Source organism: Carassius gibelio, chromosome A11 (assembly GCF_023724105.1).
Source record: "Carassius gibelio isolate Cgi1373 ecotype wild population from Czech Republic chromosome A11, carGib1.2-hapl.c, whole genome shotgun sequence".
Classification (NCBI taxonomy): domain Eukaryota; kingdom Metazoa; phylum Chordata; class Actinopteri; order Cypriniformes; family Cyprinidae; genus Carassius; species Carassius gibelio.
In genome coordinates this window covers 13,416,859-13,435,770 of record NC_068381.1, presented here as the reverse complement: position 1 = coordinate 13,435,770, position 18,912 = coordinate 13,416,859, and the positions used below count along the sequence as shown (strand labels likewise).

General features: G+C 37.1%; 1 long non-coding RNA gene across 1 annotated transcript; it reads left to right on the top strand.

The window, feature by feature from the left end:
- The first annotated feature begins 4,756 nt into the window (after positions 1–4,756).
- Positions 4,757–6,083, top strand: LOC128022400 (uncharacterized). Its single transcript, XR_008185910.1, has 3 exons — positions 4,757–5,262; positions 5,363–5,418; positions 5,823–6,083. It is a non-coding gene; the product is annotated as an uncharacterized LOC128022400 (long non-coding RNA).
- The last annotated feature ends 12,829 nt before the right edge of the window (positions 6,084–18,912 follow it).

Below are 18,912 nucleotides of genomic sequence, written 5' to 3'. Positions count from 1 at the left end.
CTGACTCAACTCTGGAAAATCAACAGGCACCTGACTCGACTCTGGAAGGTCAACAGGAAACTGACTTGATTCTGGAGGATCAACTGGAACGTGACTCGACTCTGGAGGGTCAACTGGAACCTGACTCAACTCTGGAGGATCAACAGGAATATGACTCGACTCAACTCGACGTGACGTGAACAGTCTCTGGATCAGCAGACGTGACGTGAACACTCCTGGGAATCTCTAGGATTTTTGACAGCATATGGAGAAATAATCCAAAAACGTGTCAGCGGCCATCTTGGGCGTTGGCGCTGAGCTGGCGGCCATCTTGCATCGTGGCGCTGGGCTGATGACCACTTTGTGCTGTGGCGCTGTGCTGGCGTCCATCTTGCCTCGTGGCGCTGGGCTGACGACCATCTTGTGCAGTGTCACTGGACCTGCAGCCATCATGGGCAGTGGTGCTGGACCGGCGGCCATTCTGTGCAGTGGCTCTGGGCTGCCGGCCATCTTGTGCTGTGGCGCTGGGCTGGCGTCCATCTTGCCTCGTGGTGCTGGGTTGGCAGCCATCCTGTAAAATGGCACTGGGTCGACAGCCATTCTGCGCAGCGGCGCTGGGCTGGCGGCCATCTTGTGCAGCGGTGCTGGCTCGGCAGACTTGCGCTTTCTTTCCCCGTTCTGTCCATAATGGTGAGACGGCTGCTCCCATCCGTTCCTCCCGAACCCAGGGTCGACGGGGGGCCATAGTGGAGAGTGATGCCGGACCTCATCTTGACCACTCATTCCTGAGCGACCCCCCCTGGTGCCACGAATCACGACCAGGCGGGTACCCTCGAAACCATTCTTCTCCCGCTCGGTGACTGGGGAGGAAATATGAACACACATACCGCTGGATCTCAGAGATGGAGATGACCCAGAGAGACACAGGAAGAGAGAGAGATCCAATCGCAGATGTTTATTGGGGTAATCCAAATCGTGGTCAAAAACAGCCAAGGTCAAAACCAAACAATCAGTCCAAAACAAATAAACAAAAGAGAGAACAGGAAAGGGAACGGAACAGGAACTGGGAGGACGAGAAGACAAGGAAGAATCTCGGAGGACGAGAAGGCTAGATACACGAAGGGTAAGGACTCCATACAAACAACAAGAAAAGACTGGTATTTATAGGGAGGCTAATGACAATAAAGTGACTGCACCTGGTGAATTAACAGGAGTGCAATTACTGTGATGACAGGACAAGACTAGAGGAATTCTAGTGCCTACGGTGAAGTGCCTAAGGGGAAGTGAGCCCACTAGTGGACACCCAGGGAAACAGAGACTAAACAGCTTGACTTGTCTGCTTTACAGAGATAAATGTCTCTCTTTTCTCTTAAAATAGAGTAGAGTGGGTAGATTGAAAACCCCTTCTTCAGGGCAAAGTAGTCATTGTTTATGTAGTATAGTGGTTATAATATGCTGCCATTTTTCTTCTTTGTTGTGTATTTGTTATCATTCTGGACCCTAAAATCGTCAAATCAACTCCTTGCTTTTTAATTTTTTCCCCCAAAAAAGTTACATGTTATTTTTGCCAGGCACCACCCAGCCCCCCCCCCCCCCCCCCCATCTTGTGCAGCGGTGCTGGCTCGGCAGACTTGCGCTTTCTTTCCCCGTTCTGTCCATAATGGTGAGACGGCTGCTCCCATCCGTTCCTCCCGAACCCAGGGTCGACGGGGGGCCATAGTGGAGAGTGATGCCGGACCTCATTATTTTTGCCAGGCACCACCCAGCCCCCCCCCCCCCCCCATCTTGTGCAGCGGTGCTGGCTCGGCAGACTTGCGCTTTCTTTCCCCGTTCTGTCCATAATGGTGAGACGGCTGCTCCCATCCGTTCCTCCCGAACCCAGGGTCGACGGGGGGCCATAGTGGAGAGTGATGCCGGACCTCATCTTGACCACTCATTCCTGAGCGACCCCCCCTGGTGCCACGAATCACGACCAGGCGGGTACCCTCGAAACCATTCTTCTCCCGCTCGGTGACTGGGGAGGAAATATGAACACACATACCGCTGGATCTCAGAGATGGAGATGACCCAGAGAGACACAGGAAGAGAGAGAGATCCAATCGCAGATGTTTATTGGGGTAATCCAAATCGTGGTCAAAAACAGCCAAGGTCAAAACCAAACAATCAGTCCAAAACAAATAAACAAAAGAGAGAACAGGAAAGGGAACGGAACAGGAACTGGGAGGACGAGAAGACAAGGAAGAATCTCGGAGGACGAGAAGGCTAGATACACGAAGGGTAAGGACTCCATACAAACAACAAGAAAAGACTGGTATTTATAGGGAGGCTAATGACAATAAAGTGACTGCACCTGGTGAATTAACAGGAGTGCAATTACTGTGATGACAGGACAAGACTAGAGGAATTCTAGTGCCTACGGTGAAGTGCCTAAGGGGAAGTGAGCCCACTAGTGGACACCCAGGGAAACAGAGACTAAACAGCTTGACTTGTCTGCTTTACAGAGATAAATGTCTCTCTTTTCTCTTAAAATAGAGTAGAGTGGGTAGATTGAAAACCCCTTCTTCAGGGCAAAGTAGTCATTGTTTATGTAGTATAGTGGTTATAATATGCTGCCATTTTTCTTCTTTGTTGTGTATTTGTTATCATTCTGGACCCTAAAATCGTCAAATCAACTCCTTGCTTTTTAATTTTTTCCCCCAAAAAAGTTACATGTTATTTTTGCCAGGCACCACCCAGCCCCCCCCCCCCACCCCCCCAAAATGCACTTTTAGGTCAGATATTGAAAAAACGAGTATGGGGTCAAAACGTCTCTTTGTTTTGTTTTTACATCTAGTAGAACTAGTATCATCGTCTGTCACATTTAAAGATTATGTGGAAAGTACAAAAAATCTTTAGAAGCAAGGTTTCCATCGTGTAGTGGTTATGACGTTCGCTGAAATCCAAAATTTTGGTGCAAACATCATGTAGCTTTTTGAAATAAACACTGCACTAATAGTCATTTAAGTAGTATTAGGAGTGTTCACCTGTCACATTAGAAGATTTTCTGTATTCTCCCAATACCTCTTGCTTGTCCGAGACATCCCCTCCTCTCTGTAAGACAACAAAAGGGGCATTCATCCTGATTAGATCTTCTCTTTGAGGTGTGGACTTGTCCTGCAGGGAAGGGTTGTCTTCAATTCTTTTTGCCTCTTCTGATGGGTTACAGCAGAAATGGCCTGAAAGGCCTTTCCTGAAAGGCACCTTGACTCTCCAGATGTCCCGATTCGATTAGATTCGATTCACAAGCTCTCGACTTGATTTGATTCTCAATTTTTCTATATAATTTTTTTTTTAACATTCAGTGAATATAGTTTTTATACAAATGCAATTGAAATTTCTAAAGAATTAACATTAAACATCAGTTTACAAATGGTGAATTTATAAAAAGAAATTAAGAGCCATAAGCCTGTATTTTAAACTTTTTTTTTATAAGGTCCTTTTTAAAAAAAATTATAGGTCCATATAAAATGTTCTTCTTATTTTTTTATGGTTATCAGATGAAGGCATAAAACTATAAAATGTATCCTAATCAAAGGAAAAATAAAACTTGTATTTTTGGCAAACAAAGTGCTGCACAACTGAGGTTTCCAGTTAAAATTAAAAAGAAAACAAATGTGATTATTCCTTTAAAAGTAAATAATTATTCATATTTATTAGTAGTAGCATTGTTGTCACATTGATTCTTGAGACTGCTAAATAGTCATATATATATTGACAGTTTCTTTACGTTAATCTAAACTTTTATTTTGACGGTTTGCCATGAGGAACTTGCAGCTGCTGTGTATGTGATATGATAGTTTTCTCAAATTAAACAATAAAATGCAAATGAAGTGACTCTCAGAGCAGCTGGGGATGAAATTCGTGTATTCATATCCTCTTAGTGAGACGACAGAAGCTAAAAACACCATGAACGAGTCCACGCTTGTGTAAACAAACAGTGCTTTGCACCATCTGCCATTCATTCATTCATTCATTCATTCATTTATTCTGGAAATTATGGCGCCTTTATGCTTGATGTCAAATGCTTCCACAGATTTGTAGTATTAATAAAAAAATTTACCTGAGCATTGCAAATCTCACTTTGTTCTTGGCTCTTGTCAACAGTATCTCCGCCACGATGACCACTGAATAATGAGTGACAAAGGCTTTCTGTTGTGACATCTAGTGGAGAAGATTCACATTAAACAAATCTTTTTAAATGTTTGCTGAAATAAATATCGGAAAACAACGTTTCACGGCTTCTGCCCAGTTAACACAGAACGTTCCCCTAACGTTCCCGTTTGGTTATTTTTTGGGGGACCCAAATAAGAACGTTCTGGGAACGTTCTCTATTGGTTGTTTTTTAGTACCCTAAAGAGAACGTTCTGGGAACGTTCCCTTCAGGTTATTTATTGGCATTTTTTTATAACCTAAAGAGAACGTTCTGGGAACGTTCCCTCAAGGTTATTTATTGGCAATTTTTTATAACCTAAAGAGAACGTTCCCAGAACGTTCCCTGCAGGTTATTTATTGGCATTTTTTTATAACCTAAAGAGAACGTTCCCAGAACGTTCCCTGCAGGTTATTTATTGGCATTTTTTATAACCTAAAGAGAACGTTCTGGGAACGTTCCCTCAAGGTTATTTATTGGCAATTTTTTATAACCTAAAGAGAACGTTCCGAGAACGTTCCCTGCAGGTTATTTATTGGCATTTTTTTATAACCTAAAGAGAATGTTCCCAGAACGTTCCCTGCAGGTTATTTTTTTTTTGGCTTTTTTTATAACCTAAAGAGAACGTTTCTAGAACGTTCCCTGCAGGTTATTTTTGGTTAACTGAGTTGCTGCAGAAATTCATAAGACATACAATGTAAGCGATTTGAAATTACAATAAACTGATAAAACACGCTAAAAATGTAACCTTTCATAGCAGCTGAAAACAAACCAAATTTGAAAGTGAAGTGACATTCAGCCAAGTATGGTGACCCATACTCAGATTGTGCTCTGCATTTAACCCATCCGAAATGCACACACGCAGTGAACACACACACACACACACTGTGAGCACACAGCCGATTTTGTAATGAGCTAATCGGGGATTGAGTGTTACTGTAAATTCTGCGTGTTTTAATGAGCGCGCGCTGAACATTGGAGCGCGTTCATTCAGATTCAAACACTGGAGCGGAGGGAGTTGGCATGGAAACGGGCGGTCGACAACACTGGCAAGCTGCACGCTCCGTGTCTCGCTGCTGTTTTCACTGATTTCGGTAAGTTTAGTAAATTAAAATTGCACAAATATCATATGCCACTGTTCCTAACATCTCTTTTGCTTGTATTTGACCAGCATCTGTTGAATTTACTTCATAGAAATGGTTAAGTGTTTTCGAACAAGTCCGTGAGCATCTGAACCTTTATCAGAGGAGGTAATGTATGCTAACTCCATAGACTAAGCTTTTATGAAGAGTTTGGGATTTTAATAACACATGTATGTGTAGATGAGAGGCATTGACAGTTCTGTAAAATATTTTCTGGTCATTTTTCAATGGATGATTGAAAATAGGCTTTTTTATTTATTTAACCTAAATATACACTAACGTTACCGTTAATCAGTGACGTCATTACATCAGAGTCACAGTTCAAACGCATTTTGATCTAGTCTAATGATAAACAAATATTGATAAAAACTGTTCAGGATATTTATTAAATACATATTCTTTCTATTTTCTACATTTCTAGTTGCTTGGTTTATTTAGATAAAACTGTCGTTGTATACTGAATATTGTTGTCTCTGTGACAGATTGCTTGTTATATTTCTATATTCTTCTAGTGCTTGATGATCTTCTGCATCCCATGATGAGCAAACCTCCTGTCCAACAACATCTCCAAGGCACACTGATCCATATGACTAGCAGGATTACCCCAAACATACACTAATGCTATCCTTACCAATTTCTGAAATAATATTACAATTTAAAATAGCAGTTTTTGGTGAAATGTAACTTATTCCTGTGATGTGCAGCTGTATTTTCAGCATCATTCCTCCAGTCTTCAGTGTCACATGATCTTCAGAAATCATTTTAATATGATGATTTACTGCTCAAGAAACATTTCTGATTATTATCAAATATGAGAGAGAGAGAGAGAGAATTCTTTGCTAATAGAAAATTCTTCTTGACACTAACTTTTGATTAATTTAATGTGTCCATGCTGAATAAAAATATGAATTTATTTTTAAAAATGTAGTCTACATTACCATTTAGAAGTCTGGGGTCTATATAACAATCAAGCTTTAAAATAAATAAATAAACTCTATGCTGTTATAAACAGTTTACACAAATATAAAACAGCGCTGTTTTTTTAACATTCATATTTATCAGAAGTGTTTATTTGGCAAAGAGCAGCATATTATAATGATTTCTGGAGGATCATATGACACTTAAGACTGAAGTAATGATGCTGAAAAATCAGCTTTGATCATAGCAATCAACTGACCCTTCGCAAAACAAGCGTCCCTCCTTAAATACTGTAGCTATGTCTGACAAGCCATGCTGCTCTCACAGTACACACCTTGTTCTTCTTTGTGGACCAAAGAGGAAACTGACAACACACAGACAGAAGAAGACAGAGAAGGTCACTTCTGGTATGAAACAAGTGTTCAGCTTTTAAATTTGGCCCCCCTTTTTTCTTTTTTTCTTTTTTAAGAAATTCAAACAATAAATAGTGTTTTGTGCTGATTTAATGTGTTACAGATCGCTGTAGTGCCTCAGTTCAAGCAGCACACATGAACCGATTGATTCATATTTAATTGAAGCGCAAAATAAAAGATGTCACACGTCTTTTTACAACATTTTTCAAATTTTAAGTCCACCGAAGTTAATCTACTCTCCTGTCTACCGTATTTTCTGCACCATAAGTTGCACTGGATTATAAGGCACAGTCTCAAAATAGTGAGTTTAGTTGAACTTTATTCTACTATTTAACAATACACTCACATTATTTTTTAATAAATCTTCTCCCACAGATCCATCAAAGTCCTCATCTTCTGTGTCTGAGTTGAACAGCTGGGCAACAGCTTTTGAACAGCTTTCTTCATCAAACATGCCGGGTTCCCTCTCATCATGGTTGATCGCTGCCAGCGTACGTAGTGTACGTATTATGTCCCTGTGTCAGCGGGAAATGGTCCGACAGTCAGGTAAACGACCTTGTTGCAAAAACCCTTTTAGCGTAAATAATCAATTGCTATTTGCAGTTAATGTAGCCTACTTTGTGTAAATGGCATCTATCGCTAATTTTTATCTCGCTGCTCGCTGACATCTATATTTTACAACAAACGCCCCTTTGAATACCCTCTTCAACAGTGACATCTAGCGGTAAACTGTTATTACGTTATAATTGAGGTACTAGGCAATGGCAATGACTGAATTAAACAAGAATATCACTTTTATTTGTTATAATACTACTATTCTTTGTTATATTTACAGATGACTGTTGTGAAGATGGAAGAGTGCAGGATCTACAATTACACTAATAATAAAATTTTTGAAGTAGTTTGATTTTGTTTCGCTTTCTGCCATGTTTTGAATGTGATGCTCAGCCTACAACCCAATGATTGTGTTTGTATTATTATTTTTTTAATCAACAATTAAAAAATGACAAAACAATGGACTGTAAGCTGATTATTTCTATACAGTCGTATGTTATTAAAGTAAATTAAATTGTTAGTTGAATGCTAGAAATAACGTTCTGGGATTAATAAAACTCCTGGCAAACCAAAAACAAACCATAAAAAATAACGTTCTGGGAACCAAAAACTAACGTTCTGAGAACGTTAAGAAAACTTTCCTGGCAAACTAAAAACAAACCATAAAAACTAACGTTCTGGGAACGTTCTGGGAACCAAACACTAACATTCAGAAAACTTTCTGGGAACCAAAAACTAACGTTCTGAGAACGTTCTGGGAACCAAACACTAACGTTCTGAGACCATTCTGGGAACCAAAAACTAACGTTCTGAGAACGTTAAGAAAACTTTCCTGGCAAACTAAAAACAAACCATAAAAACTAACGTTCTGGGAACCAAACACTAACATTCAGAAAACTTTCTGGGAACCAAAAACTAACGTTCTGGGAACCAAAAACTAACGTTCTGAGAACGTTCTGGGAACCAAAAACTAACGTTCTGAGAACGTTAAGAAAACTTTCCTGGCTAACCAAAAACAAACCATAAAAAATAACGTTCTGGGAACCAAAAACTAACGTTCTGAGAACGTTCTGGGAACCAAAAACTAACGTTCTGGGAACCAAAAATTGTTAGCTGGGTGAGAATCGATATCGAATCGACGTCATTAAAAAAAAAACGATTCATCAAAAAATAGTGTATATATCTATATCTATGTAATATACGGGTGTAACATATTAATTACGTTATGAGTATCATATTGCAATCTTAACCATTTCTAGACATATTTTAAGTAACGTTACATGGTAAGAGTAAGAGATCAATGATGAAGCATTCACTCTTACAAAGAAACAATAAAATTATGTAAAACAACAGCTGTATTTGCAACGACGAGTTTCCTAACATCACAAACCATTCAACACAATCAAAAATACCATTACATGAGAATATACATGTCATTTAGATGAAAAAGTATATACAATACATACAGTATAGTATAGCATTCAGCTTACCTCCTCAGTGTGACAGCTTAATTGCGTTGATCTCGAACTCTGACGTAAAAACAGTGGTCATCTGAGGTAAACGTTGTGCGAAGGTAGTTTAGACAGTAAATACTTGTCAGCAAACTTGTCTTGTTTGTACAACAATTCGGTAAACAGATATCTCTCCGATCGTGAAACTGGTCTCCCCTCCACCACTCACTGCGAATGACTGACAGATGACACTACACTTCTCTTAAACTGAGGAACTCCGCGCCACGGAAAAGGCAAAACAGCGCCATGAAATCTACATGTGGCCAAAAATATATTGCATTCGTAGTGTTAAAGGGTTACTACACCAAAAAATGAAAATGTTTTCATTATTCACTTACCCCCATGTCGTTCCAAACCTGTGAAAGCTTTCTTCGTCTTCAGAGCACAATATTTTTGATGAAAACTGGTAGGCTTGATACAGTCCCATAGACTGTTCCATGCCAAATAAATAACAGCGTCAAGGTCAAGTATGACAGCATCGTCAGAATAGTTCAGCCATGCCGCATTATAATGTAGGCCTAATTGTTTATTAAGATTGTTGCACATTTTATACATCCTACACAAGAACAATTATTATAAGATTTAATTTATCTTTGTGCACGAAGTTCGTTTATTATATGTTAACTGTACTTAAAGTATATCTTAGAGGGCTGAGTTTTTTTGTTAAATAAAAAATAATAATAAAACAAGTGAAAATAATAGAAATAGAACATAATGTGCCATTTACTTGCAGAACGCAAGCTTCTGTAGAGCTTATAAGTCTGAAGAATTTAGGTAAAGGGGTGTGGAGTCAGTGGTTGCCTTGTAGGGACTCCCTTGATTTCCATTTCATAGGGTATACATATGCTTTATTGCATTATCATTGGATTATCTTGTATGCTTTTACAATTGATATTTATATTATATACTGTATTATATTATTTTTTCTTTATGTTGTTTGTGCTGTTGTCCTGGCTGATGGAGCTCACACAGTGCCTAGATTGCCAAGAGACTACACAGGTGCTGGTCTTTCTTCCTTCACAAAAGTCAGAACTGAGCTCAGCAAAATGACCATAAAAAGTTATATTAAGCATCATATAAGTTGTATTAAGACTGTAAAGTTGTCCTGAATGAACCTGAAATGATCTCTTATTCACTCCTATTGACACGCTTTCCATCGTTATTTCACATTTTCAATGTTGACATTAATGTTTATACAACACGCAGTGTTTCCATGACTGTCCAAAGCATGTGAATACGAGACATGTGATTTGTTGTCTGTTGCTAAGCATCTAGCTGTAACATTTAATCGCTGCAGCGTTTAACACTGCAAAAACGGATAAAACCCCAGGATAAAAAAACAGTGCTTACCCTGCTAAAGTACATGTCTGAAACAGGATTTAGAACAAGGATAACCAGGGTAGTGTGAAGTGGAGTGTGCCCATGTTAAAACCAGAAATACTCACACTCTGGAAATAAGCAAAAATCTATAACAACCTGTAACATCTGAAAGTATTAGATTTTTTTTTTCTTAAATCACCTTATAACTTGTAACATTTTTGTTATTTATAATATAAACAAACATTTGTATAACATGTTTGTCTTTGTTTAATCACCTGCAGCTCTGAATGAATAATGAAGTATATTGTTCAGTTTTGGCGTAGAATTGGTTAGTATTGGAATTGTAGTACATCATCAATCTTATTTTCTAAAAGTGTCCTGTTGGAACACAACTGAGCATCTGCTGTGCAGAGTCAATCCTTCTTGAAATCATCAGAGGGACAAATTTAGGCAGAGATGAAACAGAATCCATTCAAAATGGTCCACTAATATAAGTCAAGAGCTCTGGAGGACATGCATAATTTTATTTTTTTTATCTGAATAATCTTTAATATCTTTAATATCTTTAATCTTTATCTGAAGTCAGTTGAGATGTGTTTTAATGCACAAATCCTTCCCTTGGAGTTAAAATGTCTCTAAATTATTCTTTTAGTGCGTTTTGTGTGTTAGCTATATTCCAAAACGCTTAGGAAAACGTTTCATGTAGTTCTTCTTGTATTCACTGGATGGCAGTAGAGTTTCTGGTACATGTGGCGGTTATTGTGGAAAATGCACTTCCTCCTCCAGCTCTGGACTTCTTGTTGAATTTTCATGATGCAAGCGTACTGGTGAGGTCTGTTGACAAATGTCTGACTTAATCCAGTCTTCAGTGATCCTCAGAAATCATTCTAATATGCTGATTTGATGCTCAAGAAACATTAATTACGATTAACATGTTTGGGGGGGATTTTGATTGGAAAAAAAAAACACATTTGGGAAGAAATAACAGAATTTTAATCATCTGAAGAGTAAGAATTTTCTTTTGTTTTAAAATTCCATTATATTTGAAGATATATATTAATTGCCTGAACTGCTTTTTGTTTATTTATCTTAATCTTTTATTATCTGTTTCATCAATTAATTCTAGAAAATACCAGAGAAAGCAATATAAGCAGAGTACGCCTTAATGAATGAAGCATTGTCACAGTCCAGAATACACAGTCTGTGTGTTTACCATTGTTGGTAAAGGGAACGTGTTGTGTCCAAGGAAGTGGAATGCTGACTATTCAGTGGTTCTATTTTGTGTAGAACACTAAGAATCATCATCATTTTAGTTATGGATAGGGTGTTTGACCAATTATAGTTTCACCTAAAACCACTATAAGTTTGGTCTCAGACTAATCCACTTAACTGAATATGAAATAAACATTTACATTACCATTCAAAAGTCAGGTTTAAAAAAAATAATTAAGAGTTTTTTTTTTATATACTTACCAATTTATTTGATTGGTGATGCCTTATATTTTTGTGGAAGCCAAGGTAAAACATTTTAATGAGGAAAAAGTTTAAAAGTACAGTTTTTTTTTTAATATAGAAATGTCTTTAATATAGAAATGTGTTTTTATTTTAAAGGGATATTCAAAATGAAAATGTTGTCATTAATCACTTACCCCCATGTCGTTCCAAACCAGTAAAAGCTTTGTTCGTCTTCGGAACATAATTAAAGATATTTTGGATGAAAACCAGAGGCTTGTGACTGTCCCATACCCTGACAAGTTACATTGTCAAGGTCCAGAAAAGTATGAAAAGCATAATCAGAATAGTCAATTTGCCATCAACCATAACATTATGAAGTGACAAGAACAATGTTTGTAAGTAAAGATAACTAAAATAACTACTTTATTCAACTATTCCTTTGTCAACAATGTCCTCTGTGTCTCCCCCATCACTCAAACTGCTTATGCACTTCTGTATCAGCCACGCCACAAGGATGCACTGTCTCTACATGTATTTATGCTTTGATTTGAAAGAAAACAGCACATCCTTGTGGCGCGACTGATACATAAGAGCAGTTCTTTATTTAAACTGCAGGTCCCAGTGTGTTAGTGTGTGTGTATGTGGGGGGGGGGGGGGGGGGGGGCTGTGTGATGGGAAACTGAAGAAGCTGTGTGACGGGAGGGTGGGATCACCCAGAACTCATTTAAGGTCATGTTTACTGTCACCATGATGACACACAGGCTTATTACACAATCTCCACTAAACACCTGCAGGAGACATCCGCTGGATTCAGTGCCACTGTCTTTGATTAAACCTTGGAGCTAGTTAATGTACCTAATTTCTTCTCAGATCAATATAGTAAATAGTTAATAATTTTAGTTTATTAAATTACAAGTTCACTTGTTTCTTCAGACTCATCTATTGAAACGGACTGCGTTAAGATTGGCCAGAGGAGATTCTGTGATTCAAAACTCATCGTATTGTTTCACAAACTTTTATTATTGACATTAGGTTAAAGGTTGACTACACCAAAAGTTGTAGAAAACTTCGTAGTGAATTGGAGTAAGGTATTTACAGCTCTTTTTAGTCTTTTCTTCTATCCATATTGTATGGCATTCACTGCACATACTCCTACACAGAAATACAGAGCTTGCTCTTTGAGCTTTACTTGAATATTGAAAACCAAGAACTTTTCACAAGGATCAAGGAAATGTCTCTGTAAGTGTCCTTATTTGTTGATCTCCTTTTTCTCTAAGTGCATCTTACTAAATAACAAGAACAAGGACTTCAATTTTATGATGTTTAACAGTTCATGCATTAGCCTACTGCGAATCAAACCAGTGACAGGTGTTGCAAGCAATATGCTATAACCTAAACATATAGGCCTATCCATTTTAAGTTTATACATCCAAACCTTTTCAGAATTATTATCATCACCCATCGCCAATTTATAAATAAACTTAAAAAAAAATTATTATGTAAAATGGTAAACAAGTTAGAATTCACCATCCACAATTTTGGTATACAAAGTGTTATAGTTTCAATGCTTTGTATACATTACATATCAAATGAAACAATTCACAAATTTAAAATTTTTGTCTAAAAACAATCGTAGGCTACAAAGAGACTCAAAACTTCCATTTGAAACAATTATACTATCTGTGATTAATATAATTGCAATTGGAGAAAAGGTCTCACACTTTAACACAGGAACGTTAACGCAGTAATTTCAATCACAAGCCAGCAGCAAAACTGATGGGACGGACTGAAAGAGCCGAGAGAGAGCGCGGGGATGAGCATTTCTGCCAGTGCTCTCTCATATCGACTCGGTGACCCGCTTCACTACGCTTTGGCATTCAATTCGTCACGCTGTCATGTTTGCTCGAAGCCTTAAGAAGAGAAACTCCAGTCGGTTGGTGAGTAAAGTGGTACGGGATGTTTACATTTGTGTGACTTCACGCGCATCAGTAAGACATTTAAGAAAGGGTCTGTTTGTAGTGAGTTATTTGGAAGGAAATTAAAAGGCTAGATGTGATGAAACGTGCAGGAGCCGCTCTGTGATGTGTGAAGTTATGAACAACAAATACTCGGTTCTACATCAGACAGGTCTGATACCTCAGCCTGAAACTCCTCAGATTGGTGTTTATTGTTGTAAAACAATATATATATATTGTTTTAAAGCATCTGATTGTCAGATTAACAAATGATATTTTTTTCTTAAGTTTAACATCAGTGTTATGATGTGACAGTATTTTGCAGATGTGTTGCTGTGTGAATTGTACTGGGTGAGAACGTGTTTTACTTGGACAGCCGAATGAAACAAACTGCATGTCTTTTCTGAAAAAAAAAGAAGTTATAAATATATAAAAGTTTGCGAAGTGTTTTATTCTTGTTCACAATAGTAACCTGTTGGAAAAGACTGCTAGTAAGTAAACAATAAAATAACAATGTATTATTTTTTGTGGGGCAGTTATTTGGAAATAAAAATATATTGCTTTTATAACTATATGTAAGTATATGCTTTAAAATGTAAAAAAAAAAAAATATTTGAATCAATTGTTGAAAATGAAACGATGAAATGTTAACTTGTGATCATGACTTAAATGAGTTTAATCAGTAATTACATTAATAATAAACACTATAAATATTATGTATATTAAATATGGGAGTTTTGGTTGTATTATTTCTCATTTAAAATGTTTATTTTAATGGAGCATTCACCTACAAAACATCTTTCAGAGGGATGAACTTAAAATAACCCACACTAGTCATGCGACTGTTTACACCTGCCATGTAAAATGTTATCAAGAAATGAATTCTTTTTAAACCCTTAAAACTCAAATGTACATTTTAGAGAAGTAGCCTACTACAGCAAGTGAATGTGAGTTTTCATATAGTAATACCTTTTCCACAAAGCATTGCATGACTTAAGTTTCTATGTGAAGTAATTCTTGGCTTTCTACTCAACCTCTGCAGCCCACTGTGCTTGATGATCTAGAAAGAGGACAACCTTGTGGCATGTGTGGGGAGCAGTGTCCTGGCTTCGTTCTGCATAAATGGAGGTGAGACCCCCATCTTGCTAGTTCTAAACAAGCTTTTTCAAATTTTATTACATGATCAGGTATTATGTGGAGAATGAGATGTTTTTTGACTTAATATTGCTAGTCGGGTTTTGGTGCAAGAGAGTCTTCACCATGGTTTTTAATGTTAAAGTTGGCATTTTGTTGCCATATACGCTCAGTTTGTAAGGGCATCAGCATTTCTGAGCTCTTGGGATGTTCAGTGGAAATATATAGGTTCTTTGCATTCAGATAGAGTCACCATAGGAGGATTCAATAGAACCTGAATAGAGCTGACAGTGTGTGTCTGAGCCAGCAGGCAATTTGCAGGACCTGCATGTGCAAAGATAACAGCATACACTAAGCTAGCTATTCATGCTTTCCTGGACATTCAGGCTGCATATTTGCTTGGGTGAGACCAAAAGCCAACATTTTGTTTCTGGCTCAAGAGTGGGATGAACTGCTGTGCTGGATCACTCTGTGAAGAAGAGAATATGATTGGTTAGAATTTGCTGAAATAAAAATGTAACGTGTAGTATGAAAGAATATGAATACAAGTAAGAAATGTATTTTGTATAAAATAAATTCAATGCACACAGACTGAAGTAGTTTAAGTCTTTGGTTCTTTTAATTGTGAAGATTTTGGCTCACATTTAACAAAAACCCACCAATTCACTATCTCAACAAAATAGAATATGATGACATGCCAATCAAAGGTTTCCTGAGCCTTCAAAATTTTCTCTCAGTTTGGTTCACTAGGCAATCATTGACACCCTTCACAAACATTCATTGCCAAAGAAGCTGGCTGTTCACAGAGTGCTGTATCCAAGCATGATAACAGAAAGTTGAGTGGAAAGAAAAAGTGTGGAAGAAAAAGATGCACTTTTTGAAGATGCTGATTTCATTTTCCAGCAGGATTTGGCACCTGCCCACACTGCTAAAACCAACAAATGTTGTTTAAATTACTATGGTATTGGTGTTCTTGACTGGCCAGTAAACTCATCAGAACTGAACCCCATATAGAATCTGGGGTATTGTCAATAGGAAAATGAGATACAAGAGACCAAAAAATACAGATGAGCTTAAGGCCACTGTCAAAGAAACCTGGGCTTCCATACCTGTACATGTACAAGTATTGAGTACATGTACAGTAAATGAACATACTTTCAAGAAGGCCAACAATTCACTAAAAATGTTTTTCTTTTTTTATGAAGTATTCTAATTTGTTGAGATAGTGAATTGGTGGGTTTTTGTTAAATTTGAGACAAAATCATCAGAATAAAAAAAAGACTTAAACTACTTCATTCGGTGTGCATTGAATTTATTTAATACACAAGTTTCTCGATTTGAGTTGAATTACTGAAATAAATGAACTTTTTCCACGACATTCTTATTTATTGAGATTTTACAGTACTGCTGTTTTTTTTCTGTATTTTGATTAAATAAATTCAGATTTGGATATCATAAAGACACTACTTTCAAAATCACTTTTGGTAGTGTATCTAACCAAGATCTAAAGAATCAAATCAACTCAAATAACTTGTTTTTTTGTTTTGTTTTTTTGGCGGAGTGTGTAGACTTTTCGCATGTATTTCACCTTTTGGAAACCTTTTTGGTCTTTGCACCTTGTTGGGACGATTTTGATGGTGTGGTGTGTTTCTGGCTGTTTTTCAGTTACTCTGCTTTATAAAGAAGCCATTGGTGTTTTTATGAGTGTCAACAGAGTTGCTGGGATGGAGGGTAAGAGGAACCCCTCATTGCTGTAAACTATTACGGGGCAACAGTCAGCTCTGGAATGTGGCCTTAATTACCTTTTGCAGTGCTACAATAAAACTAAATGGTCTTCCAAACAAACTTAAAACGGATATTTGTAAAAAAGTACTTTGTATCCGTCTTTGTGTGTGAGTGGTGGGAGACCTATGGAACAGTATGGGGTCTCCTACACAACAGTAACTCCTAAAGATTTTTTATGAAGACTGTGAAAGGGCATATTTGGATGAAGATCGCTTTCTGGATAGCTTTGTGGTTGTGTTTGTGAAAGAGAGCGAGAAACAGAGAGAGTTAAAGTAAAATGTGACCATGATCTGACCAAAGACAGAACAAGCAAGTGTCCATGCTTATGCTTATCTAGTCAGAAGTTTAAGTACATTGTGCATTGGCTAGATCATTCTTCGATTTTCAAACTGGATTCTTGGGAGTCTGTGTGGAAAATATATAGATGCACCATTTGTTGGAAAATGAATAGTATAAATCATAAGATATGAAATGGATGGTGGAAGTAGGAATGAAAATATTTTGGTCTTTTCGTGTGCAACTAGATAAGACCTCTACTTTATGTCTACTTAAAAACGCCTAAAAGAATTGATGTGCCATACAGGGACTTTGCTTAAAAGCAGTGGGGTATAGCAGGGAACTTATGAATTGATGAAAACGAAAAGGCCATGCATCAACTCACATTTCAATACTTTTAATATCTGCAATGCCTAAAATGTCCTTAAATATTCATAAATCTCTAAATATTTATGAGATGGTTTGAATATCTGCTGCCAGAATCTTTTCCCCCGTCTACTCCACCATTTTATAAAACCAAAAAGAGGTATCCTGGGGTATGAACAGAATTGTCTGTTCAAGGATTTTTGTATTAGTTACTCTTAGACAGTACTTAAGAAAACTACTCGAGTAATTTAACCACTGGTCAGCTTTAGCAGTTTGCTCATAGCTTATTCTGGTGACCATATTACAGGATTAAAATGCTTTTACTTTTCTTTCCTTTTTTTTCTTTTTTAAACAATAAGCCTTTTTAAGGAAGAACTAGACTGGAACTAGAGTTTACAAGGCTAATATTAGATCTTTGAATGCTCAGTTTTTCTTGAGGGATTTTATTAGCAGGTTAATAATACATGTCTGTTATTGTGATGAAATCAAATTATTATTAACTTATTCCTAAATTACATGGAAAAACAAAATTACCCATGGTTGGTCTCTTTTCATGGCATTCAGGCAGTTTTTGGCTAAAATAAACTGCATTGTGGACCAGACATTATGTCTATGTGAAATTTTTATTGTATTGGGCATGCTCTGTAGAAGTAAGGAACCAAGATGGTAGCATGTGTAACACGATGAGTTGAATAATTTATGAGAGCCATTGGCTTGATTGATTTCTTTGTGTTAATGAGTCTCATTACCGCCCCTATTAGTTTCAGTGCTTTCAGTATTTGCTATCTGATCAGCCGGCTTATATGACCAACTTCTTCAGGTTGGCATGTAACACTAGGTTGTAAATTCTCATTCATGATGATCAAAGACCTGTTTTCATTGTCAGTGGTTTTTATTATTATGGCAACTCTTCAGTATACAGTATACCGAAAAGTCTTATTTATTTTGGTTTGTTTCCACACTTTTCTTTAGTTTTTGCAAATTGTGAAATATAAAGATGATTAGTTCACTTTTAATAAGTTATTTTATTTTATTTTATCAAATTCATTGGTGTTCATTTAAAATATTTTGTAATTAAATTATATAAAATAAGAAGCCCTTAAAAGCTGAACTGTGAGTCTGTTCATTATTAAATATTTATGTTGCCAAGGTTTAATATGTGAGTAAATAATGTTTCCCATTTGGAACAACTGTTAGAGAGCCAGCAAAACTGATCAAAAAGTTATATCCTTAAAACATAAAAAAACCCTGCCAACAAAAATAAACTTAAACAAGATATATGCTCTGAAAATCATAATATTATGTACATTTTGCTTCTAAAGTAAAATTACCTTGTTTTAAGAATATGTAAATATGATAACCAAGACAAAATACTGATTGCAATTAATTTTGCAGTGTATAAAATTTCAGTAGCACTTTTTTTACAGTCCTGTCCTCATGTACTGTACATACTATGTACTTATTATTGTAATTACAATAACTATGTAATAACTAGGTACTAACCTTGAACCTACCCCTATACCTAACCCTACCCCATCTAGTTACATTGTATTACCAGAACTCTCTTAGATAAACACACTGTAAGTACACTATAAGTACATGTAAGTACACATACTGTAAAATAAAGTGCAACCAAAATGTCTCTAAAGTCAGTTGTGGCTGAAGTGAGAGCCGCTGGACTCTGTCCTCCCAGTAACCTGCTCCAATCTGCATAACAGTGTCTTTCAGTGTGTTAACAAGTGGCCCAGCCAAACCAATCCATCAGGGCAGTCTAGCACACTGAAAGGGCCTTTAAAGTGGAGTTTCCTTTTCAGTTAGTCGGGAGGAGGAGAAAAAGAGAGGGACACCCTGCTCTTTAGACATATACAAAGAGGGCAAAATAGCATAACAACTGGGCCTTTTTTAGGTAAGCAT